This window comes from Oratosquilla oratoria, unplaced genomic scaffold (genome assembly GCF_046742065.1).
Source record: "Oratosquilla oratoria isolate Oo_2021 unplaced genomic scaffold, ASM4674206v1 SCAFFOLD64, whole genome shotgun sequence".
Classification (NCBI taxonomy): Eukaryota; Metazoa; Arthropoda; class Malacostraca; order Stomatopoda; family Squillidae; genus Oratosquilla; species Oratosquilla oratoria.
The window spans coordinates 1,046,630-1,057,575 of record NW_027467728.1 but is presented as its reverse complement, the minus strand read 5'-3'; positions in this window follow the sequence as shown (position 1 = coordinate 1,057,575).

The following is a 10,946-nucleotide window of genomic DNA, read 5'->3' as shown; positions in this document are numbered from 1 at the left end:
TGATACAGGTATTAAACCTGGCATAGATTATAAGTCTGCACCTGAATTGCCTGTAGCAATTTCTTATCTACAGTATATGGAATCAGGATTTGGTGAGTTAACAAAAAAGGAAAATCACAATAAATTGAATGATTATTATCTTCAATTCTTGATATTATGTGTTACAAATCCCATTTCCAGGTTCTCTGAAGCATGCCATAGAGGATGATTCACATGCATACACAGATTTAGATTATAGAAAGCAAAATACAAGTGGTAATTATTAATTCTTATATAACATATAGATGTGCTTATGTCCTATTGCTGAATTTTTATGCTGAATTTTTATTATAAAGCTCATGTTTAATATATACATATATATATATATATATATATATATACAGGTAGTCGTCGACTTACCACCGAGTTCGGTTCCGACAGACAGGTCGTGAGTCGATCTGGACGCAAGTCGGTCTTTATATATATACAGTATATATTACCCTTTAAATATTTTTGTTACTGTATATATAAATATATATATATATATATATATATATATATATATACATATATATATATATATATATATATATATATATATATATATATATATATATTGTATATTATAGTTAGCATATTGAAATAATCTTAGCATCTTTGAACTATGTTGTACAGTATTTTTTAACCTTTTTGTAGTTTTATCTGATTTTCTTTGGGAAACGTAGCCTAGTTTTAATACTGTATTTTTTAACTTTGATATTATTTTACCATCAGACTTTCTTTAGGAAACGTATGCATACTGAATAAAATCTTATTATCTTTGAGCTACGTTGTTTGATATTCATTAACTTTTTTTTATAAATTTTGTTAGGAAACATAGCCAAGGCCTATGCATACTGAATAAAGTCCTGTCATCTTTGACCTACTAATACTTTTTGTTGATTACATTGAAATCATTGTGAGGCAAAATTAGGATTTATTTTATTTTATTTAAAAAAACATTCATTTCGTTTACGTACTGTACTGAAAATATTGTTATCGACAACAGACTAGGCATAAACAAAGTTTATTGTTACATTCGCAAAACATAAAAATACAAAATGCTGAACCGAACATATTGTTATCGATAACAGACTAGGCATAAGAAAATTTTACTGTTACATTATATTAATTGCATACATACATACATATACCAAGGCTTTTTCCCCCTTCCAAGGGAGGTAGCCAAAAAGGGAAAGGCATAAAAACACTCCCACCCATTTCATCCCTAAATACCCTCCACACCCCTCCTACCCTTCCTCTCATCTGAGCACCTCCTGGATGACGGGTCATCCCTGCACCCTGCCCACCGCCCTGGGTCGGAAGCAGTGTCGCAAAACATATAAAAATAAAAAATGCAAGGCAAAATTAAGAATTTTTTTTATTTCAAAACACATTCTTTTCGCTTACGTACTGTGCCGAACATATTGTTATCGACAACAAACTAGCCTAGGCATAAAAAAAAAAAAAAAATTGTTACATTTTGTTAATTGTAAAACATATAGAAATACAAAATGCAATGCAAAATTAGGAAACATTTTACTTCAAAGAAAAAAATTGAAAGAATATTTAGCTGGCTGGGATGCTGACGGTGTCGGCAGCCTGCCCAAACTATCGTACTCACGTCTCGCGGCGTGCGGAGTAATTGTTCTGCACTGCCAGGCATAATATTGCAGTTCTATTACTCTATTAAATGTTAAATATTATTGCACTATCTCATGGTCGTAAAGTCGATCAGTCGTAAATCTCATAGGTCGTAAGTCGACAACTACCTATATATATATATATATATATATATATGCAGAAAAAAACCACTGGGAAATAAGAAGCTTAGTCCGAACGTTTTCGTCTATTTAAGACATTATCAAGGAATACACAGTTACAGAGACAAAGGTGGATATATATACATAAAGTAAAAGACAAGCTAGGAACATGGGAAGTACACACAAGATGCTTCACAATCAGGTAGAGCCGATGTTTACATATACGAACGTTTGGTCCATGACGTTACGTCACCCCCGCTTAGTAGCACTTGGAGAAGTTCTTACAATTTTATCAATAACAAAATCATCAAGTTTAAATAATCCTAAATTTAAATTGATATTATTGTCAAAGGTTTGTTTAATATGACTGGATTCGATGATGTTTCGGCCATACTGGTAAAGACTTAAAAACTAGGATAAATCAGCACAAATATAGTGTAAGGAGTGGGCAAAGTTCCAGTGGCCTTTTTGTCCATGTAAGAGACCACAATCATCCTATTGACTGGGATAATTCGAATGTAATAATTTCTTGTAGATCCTTATTAGAAAGAAACATCATCGAATCCAATCATATTAAACAAACCTTTGACAATAATATCAATTTAAGTTTAGGATTATTTAAACTTGATGATTTTGTTATTGATAAAATTGTAAGAACTTCTCCAAGTGCTACTAAGCGGGGGTGACGTAACGTCATGGACCAAACGTCCGGAATATGTAAACATCGGCTCTACCTGATTGTGAAGCATCTTGTGTGTACTTCCCATGTTCATAGCTTGTCTTTTACTTTATGTATATATATCCACCTTTGTCTCTGTAACTGTGTATTCCTTGATAATGTCTTAAATAGACGAAAACGTTCGGACTAAGCTTCTTATTTCCCAGTGGTTTTTTCTGCATATTATTTTCACGTGTGCCTTGTGAATTACTGCAATATATATATATATATATATAATCACTAATATGTGTTTATTGATTTTGAGAATTGTAGTTTTACCTTAACATATTTAAACATAAAATAAATACAAATCAAAATGCAGAACCCACTGAGGAGGAACAACAACAACAACAGCAACCATGCACAGCTGTTTAAGATGCAGCTTCAAAAGCAACAAGTGAGACCAATATTTTATATATTTATAGTACTACCTAACATAGTATATGTATTATTATTGTCATCATCATAGGTATCATTATTAGCATTATTATTATTGTTGTTACTATTGTTATTGCGGAAGCTCGCTGGCTGAGCGGGTTAGGGCGTCATTGCTTGCGGCGGAGGTAGAGGTGAGGGCGGTTCGAATCCTGCCACCAGTGAAGTTGAACCAAGGGCATGGTTCATTAAATTCCACGCTACAAGGACCTCTGTGAGGGGCACCATCCTAGCCTCCCGATAGGGGGGAGTGTGTGTCGTTAAACCATATCATATCACTACCTAACATGAGCTAATTCATTAGCATTAGCATTGATTATATTAATGTCACTATTGGTAACATTATTTTGGATAATAATGATTATCATTATGCTAATGCTAATAATGAATTTATTTATATTTTTACTCTTATTGTTGTTATCATATTTTTCCATATTCACTTTAATATTAGTATCAATGATAGTACTGTATGGAGCAGAAACATGGAACATGAGAGAGGAAGAGAGAAGGAACTTGAATGTGTTTGAGATGAAGTGTCTGAGAAGTATGATGGGGGTTACTAGGCTAGATAGAGTGAGAAATGAGGAAGTGAGGAGGAGAACAGGGGTGGAAAGGGAGCTGGGAGATAGGGTGGATGAAAGAGTATTAGGATGGTTTGGACACATGGAAAGAATGAGTGAAGAAAGACTAGTAAAGTAGGTATGGAAGGCAGATGTGGAGGGAGTGAACATGACGTCCTAGGATGAGATGGATGGATGGGGTGAAGGGGGCTTTGGGGAAGAGGGGAATGTCGGTTGAGGAAGGACGGGAGAGGACAGAAGACGGGTGAATGGAGAATGGTTGTACCAGGTAGTCGTCGACTTACGACCTATGCGACTTACGACTGATCGACTTTACGACCACGAGATAGTGCAATAATATTTAACATTTAATAGAGTAACAGAATTGTAATGTTATGCCTGGCAGTGCAGTACAATTACTTTGCACGCCACGAGACGCAAGTACGATAGTATTGGCAGGCTGCCGGCAGCGTCAGCATCTCAGCCAGCTAAATATTCTTTCATTTTGTTTGTTTGAAGTAAAAGGTTTCCTAATTTTGCATTGCATTTTGTATTTTCATATATTTTGCAATTAATAAAATGTAACAGCAAAACTTTTATTTATGCCTAGGCTAGTTTGTTCCCGATGAAATATGTTCGGTACAGTACGTAAACGAAAAGAATTTGTTTTTAAATAAAATTTTACCTTACATTTTGTATTTTTTATATGTTTTGCAATTAATAAAATGTAAAAGTAAAATTTTTTATGCTTAGTCTGTTGTCGATAATAATATGTTTGGTACAGCATTTTGTATTTTTATGTGTTGCGATTATAAAATGTAACAGTAAACTTTGTTTATGCCTAGTCTATTGTCGATAACGATATTTTCGGTATACTACGTAAATGAAAAGAATGTGTTTTGAAATAGAAATTTTCCTAATTGTGCCTTGCAGTGATTTTAATTTAACAAACAAAAAAGTATTTGTAGGTCAAAGATGACAGGACTTTATTCAGTATGCGTTGGCCTAGGCTATGTTTCCGAATGAAAATTATAAAAAAGTTAAGGAATATTAAAGAACGCAGCTCAAAGATAATACGATTTTATTCAGTATGCATACGTTTCCTAAAGAAAGTCTGGTGGTAATATAATAGAAAATTTAAGAAATACAGTATCTAGTATCATAGGTCAGAGATGATAGGATTTTATTCAGTATGCTTAGGCCTAAGCTACGTTTCCCAAAGAAAATCAGATAAAATTATGAAAAGGTTATAAATACTATACAACATAGTTCAAAGATGCTAAGATTATTTCAGTATGCAATATATATACAGTAACAAAAATAATATATAAAGGGTAATATATACTGTATATATATAAAGACTGACTTGCGTCCAGATCGACTTACGACCTGTCTGTCGGAACCGAACTCGGTCATAAGTCGACGACAACCTGTATATGGAAAATGTTGTAATGCATGAGGTGGATTGGACGGGGGAATGGGGGTGAGGTAGTGTGTGTGAGCAAACATTTTGACGCAGCCCGAAGGGATTTCTCCCCGTCCTCTCCTTTATATGGGGGGACAGAGAGGGGGGGGTCACCGATTTAATGAAGCGGCCTTGCTGTGGATGTGCTGTGTCCTGCGTCACTGCTTCTGACCCAGGGCAGTGGACAGGGTGCAGGGATGACCCGTCATCTAGGAGGTGCTAAGATGGGAGGGAGGGTGGAGGGGTGTGGAGTGTCTTAGGGGATGAAATGGGTGGGAATGTTTTTGTGCCTTGTCCTTTTTGGCTACCCCCCTGGTAAGGGGGAAAAAAGCCTTGGTATATGTATGTATCAATGATAGTTAAAATATTTTCAGTGGTAATGATATACTATGTAATAATGTTTATGTACTAAAATTATATTTATCCTGTAACATTGTGTTACCCGTCTGGGGTATTGGCTGCTTGTTATTGTGGCAAAGTAGCATGCAGTTGATACTTTAGGGTCTGTATGGGGCGCCCCTACGGACCAGAGCCACACATCATTTTGTCTATGATAGAGGAAAACTCTGTTCATAGAGAAATGATGACACTTTTATACTACGACTGTCCCTCCGTTATGCTGTCCTCCAACCCCTTGTTGCTGTCCTGTACCATTTCTCTGAGTATTCCTTTTCTGTGATGGGGGAATTCCCTGTGGTGGGGGAAAAGGTACTGCCACCAAGTATTCCCACTTGGATCATAAGAGGCGAGAAGAAAGGGACGGGGATTGGGACTAGGCATCCTTCTCCTTGTAGCCCCACAGGGGAAATTCCTAAAAAAAGAAAAGAAGGCATAAGAGAGGCTGGAAAGCCTCGGACCAGCACCCTAAGGTTTGGGTCTTTTAATGTGCGTGGATGTGGTACAGATGAGAGTAAAAGGGAAGAGATAGGTAGTATGTTTGTGAGAAGAAAGATGGATGTGTTGGCTTTGAGTGAAACTAAGTTGAAAGGGAAAGGTGAGTGTAAGTTTGGGATTGTAAGTGGGAGGTTATCAGGAGTGAAGAGAGGGCGAGGGAGGGAAGGGGTGGCCATTCTAGTTAGTGAAGAGATAGGTAAACAGGTAGTGGAGTGGAAGGAGGTTTCCTCAAGGATAATGTGGATGAAGGTGAAACTGGGAAAGGAGATGTGGGTCTTTGTAAGTGCATATGGGCCTGGCAGTGAGAAGAGTGTAGAAGAAAGGGAGGCCTTTTGGATAGATCTAAATGAGTGCATAGAGGATTTGGAAAGAAATGTCAATGTGATAGTACTGGGAGACCTTAATGCTAGGGTGGGAAATGGTCCAATTGATGGAGTGGTTGGGAAATGTGGAGTTCCAGGAAAGAATTGTAGTGGAGAGTTGATGGTGGAAATGTGTCTAGAAAGAGAGTTGATGATAGCAAATACAGTGTTTCGGAAGAAAGTCAAGCATAAGTACACATGGGAGAGGGTGGTGGAGGGAAGGGTGGTAGATAGAGCGCTAATGGATTATGTAGTGGTAAATAGGATTATGATAGGAAGAGTTAAGGATGTACATGTGCTAAGGGAAGAGGGTGGGGGAATATCAGATCATTTTTTGGTGGAAGGTAAGTTGAAAGTGGAGGATAGATGGAGAAAGAGGAAAGGGACAAAAGGTAGGGAGGTTCTTAGAGTGAACTCTTTGAATGAGAAGGAAAAGGAGAAGGAGTACGGAAAGAAGCTAAAAGAGGAGTGGGAGGGAGTAAAGGGTAGAGTAGAGCTGGGTGTGGAGGAGGAATGGGGATGATTCAAGGAGGGAGTCATAAAGTGTGCAAGGATGGTTTGTGGAACAAGAAGGACAGGGGGAAATAGAAGAAAGGGTAGTGAATGGTGGGATGAGGAAACCAAAAAGGTTGTAGAAGAGAAGAAGCGAGCTTTCACAGATTGGTTACAAAATAGGACGAGGGAGTCATATGAGAGGTACAAAGAAAAGAAAAGAGAAGTAAAGCAAAAGGTAAAGGTTGCAAAGAGGAGAGCAGATGAAATGGGGTATGAGTATGACAGAAAATTTTGAAAGTAATAAAAAGATGTTTTGGAAAGAAATTAAGAGAGGAAGAGGAGGCGAATCAAGTAGAGAAGAAAAGGTAAAAGGTGCAGATGGAGAGATGATAATGGAAGAGAAGGCAGTAAGGGGAAGATGGGCAGAATATTTTAGGGAGTTGCTAAATGTGAAGGAGGATAGGGAAGGAAAGATTGCTGCAGTGGGAAGTGCGAAGAAAATGAGTGATGAATGAGGAGAATGGAGGAGAAATAAGGAAGGATGAGGTGAAGGCAGTTGTTAAGATGATGAAAGCAGGTAAGGCACCTGGTCTGGATGGATGCCATGCAGAATGTCTTAAAAAAGGAGGTACAGTGATGGTGGACTGGTTGGTGAGGTTATTTAATGTTTGTTGGAGAGAGAGTAGAGTGCCGGAGGACTGGAGGAGTGCCTGTATAGTTCCTCTTTACAAGGGAAAAGGGGACAAGTGTGAATGTAGTAGTTTCAGAGGGATTAGCTTGTTGAGTATAGTTGGGAAGGCTTATGGGAGGATCTTGATTGAGAGGATTAGGAGAGGAACAGAAGGAGTAATTGGTGAGGAACAGTGTGGATTTAGGACAGGTAGAGGTTGTGTAGATCAGATCTTTGTGGTAAGACAGATATGTGAGAAAGCTATAGGAAAGGGGAAGGATGTTTTTTGGGCTTTTATGGATCTGGAAAAGGCTTATGATAGGGTAGACAGAAAGGCACTGTGGGATGTTATGAAGATATACGGGATAGGAGGAAAACTTCTAGGAGCTCTCAAGAGTTTTTATGAGAATAGTAGAGCTTGTGTCAAGATTGGAAATGGAGAGAGTGAGTGGTTTGAAGTAAAGGTGGGACTTCGTCAAGGATGCGTTATGTCACCCTGGCTGTTCAACTTATACATGGATGGGGTGGTGCGAGAGGTAAATGCAAGGGTAGTGGGCAAGGGATTGGAGATGGTTAAAGAAAATGGAGAAAAGTGGGAGGTGAGCCAGCTGTTGTTTGCGGACGACACTGCGCTTGTGGCAAGAACGGAGGAGGGATTGAGGAAGTTGGTGGCAGAGTTTGGGAGAGTGTGTGATAGAAGAAAGCTAAAGATAAATGTGGGTAAAAGTAAGGTGATGAGATGTACAAGGGGTGAAAGTGGCAGTAGACTGGAAGTGAGCATTATGGGAGAGCGACTGGAGGAAGTGGATAGTTTTAGATACTTGGGTGCAAATGTGGCAGGGAAAGGTGGAGTGAAAGTGGAGGTAGAATGTAGATTGAGAGAAGCGAGTAAATGCCTTGGTGGATTAAAGAGTGTAATGAGGAATAGACATTTGGGAATGGATGCTAAGAGGAGACTGTATGAAGGAGTGATTGTGCCAACAGCACTGTATGGGGCAGAAACATGGAACATAAGAGAAGAAGAGAGAAGGAGTTTGAATGTGTTTGAGATGAGGTGTCTGAGAAGTATGATGGGGGTTACTAGGCTAGATAGAGTGAGAAATGAGGAGGTGAGGAGGAGAACGGGGGCGGAAAGGGAGCTGGGAGATAGGGTTGATGAAAGAATATTAGGATGGTTTGGACACATGGAAAGAATGAGTGAAGAAAGACTAGTAAAAGAGGTGTGGAAGGCAGATGTGGAGGGAGTGAACATGAGGGGGCGTCCTAGGATGAGGTGGATGGATGGGGTGAAGGGGGCTTTGGGGAAGAGGGGAATGTCTGTTGAGGAAGGACGGGAGAGGACAGAAGACAGGGGTGAATGGAGAATGGTTGTATATGGATGATGTTGGGATAGCATGAGGTGGAATGGGCGGGTGGATGGGGGGTGAGGTAGTATGTCTGAGCATATTTTAATGCAGCCCAAAGGGATTTCTCCCCGTCCTCTCATTTTATGCAATGGGGGGACGGAGAGGGGGGGTCGCCGATTTAATGAAGCGGCCTTGCTGTGGATGTGCTGTGTCTTGCGACACTGCTTCTGACCCAGGGCAGTGGACAGGGTGCAGGGATGACATGTCATCCAGGAGGTGCTAAGATAAGAGGGAGGTGTGGAGGGGTGTGGAGTGTATTCAGGGATGGAATGGGTGGGAATGATTTTATGCCTTTTTCTTTTTGCCTACCCCCCTTGTAAGGGGGAAATAGTCTTGGTATATGTATGTATGCTGTAATATTGTATATTCCTTTTGCAAAAATATTTGTTTATACTAATATATACTATATATATATATATATGTATATATATATATATATATATATATATGTGTGTATATATATATATATATATATATATGTATATATATATGTATATACAGTCGAACCTCGAAAGTCCGGACTAATTGGGGGAAGGGTGATCCGGTCATGCCAAAAGTTCGGTCATCGAAAATATCGCCCTAACACCCGTAGATTTTCGTAGCGGTATACGTATAGGTGATGTATGATATGGCATAGAAACACATAAGAATGATACTCTAACACTCATAATAACAATACTGTAATAATAATACTATAATACTGATAATTCTGTAATAATAACTAATACAGGCATTTAATGTACTGTATATACAGTGTACTGTACTGTATTTTTTCATTACGTACACTGTAAATATCGGAATGTATGCATGCGGGACAGTGGTGGCGGCCAGTGTTGCTGTTTGTCCGTAGCTCTAATTTCTGTCGTTTTCTCATCATTTAGTGAAAGAAAACGCACTAGAGTCTAATTACAGGGGCTACTGCTGTATCTGAGAAAGCTGTCGATTTGCCCATTGATATGATTGTAATGTAATGATGTGACATATGGACTTGTATCTGGCCAACCTAGGTTACATTGCACTCTCAATAAGTGTAGGTGAGGGAGGATGGTAGTTTTGTGATATGTCACAGAGGTAAATGCAACGAGGAAGTCTAGTAATAAATACTGAGCTGGACATTTCCGTAGTCCAGTGCAGGTAATCACCTCTTACCACCATTCATAGTAATATTCGTACGTGATTAAACCTATTTTAATTTAGGGAATACAATAACAAGATATATCGAATTGTAATTTTATTTTTTTTCTACCATATACTGAATTTAAGAAGAAAAGGGACATTACGGACATAATTCTGCTGATGACGTCATGTCCGCAGCATGACGTATTTATCCGTTTTGATGACGAGTTTCCGCAGAATGGCAACACTGGTGGCGGACAGGGTTGCCGCGTTTTCTACACTGCCGTGTAGAATGGGAGTGTTGCCATACCGGGGCATACATTTTTCTCGAGTGTGTGCAGACTTTCATAGCAAGATGTACTTGTCAATCTTTGACAAAATGTTGGTTCCAGTTTTTTTTATTCTTGAATGTATATAAAGCCCCCATGCCCTAACATATTCAGTAAGATATAAAAATATTTTTTTTTATATATTATCGCTAAAAGAAAGCTGAAACTTTAGCATATAATTTTTTCTACACGGTAAAAACGTATCTTTTGGGGTATGATATTTTATAAGTAACACAATTACCAATAAATTTCATATTTTGATGTACCATTTATTATTTAATAACTAGTTCTATGATTTTTAAACAAAAGTTTGAGTTTTTGAATGTTTTTAACAGCACGCTGATATGTAGAAAAAAAATTCCTAATGTCCTTGTGCAGTTGCCACATGCCGCTATTTTACACCGTTTTGGTACAAAATTCTATGAAACGGCAGCCCTTGTGGCGGCTTGACTGGGCCGGGTTTAAGTACACGTGTACGGCCGTCGCTGCCACCTACCAGACAAATAGGGAACTTTGCTTGAAAAGTCCTCCCTTTGTTCATTTCGACCGGTCATACGAGGGTACGGGCATTCGGGGTCCAGGCTTTCGAGGTTCGACTGTATATATGTATATATATATATATATATATATATATATATGTATGTATATGTATATATATGTATGTATATATATGTATGTATATGTATATATATGTATGTATATGTATGTATATATA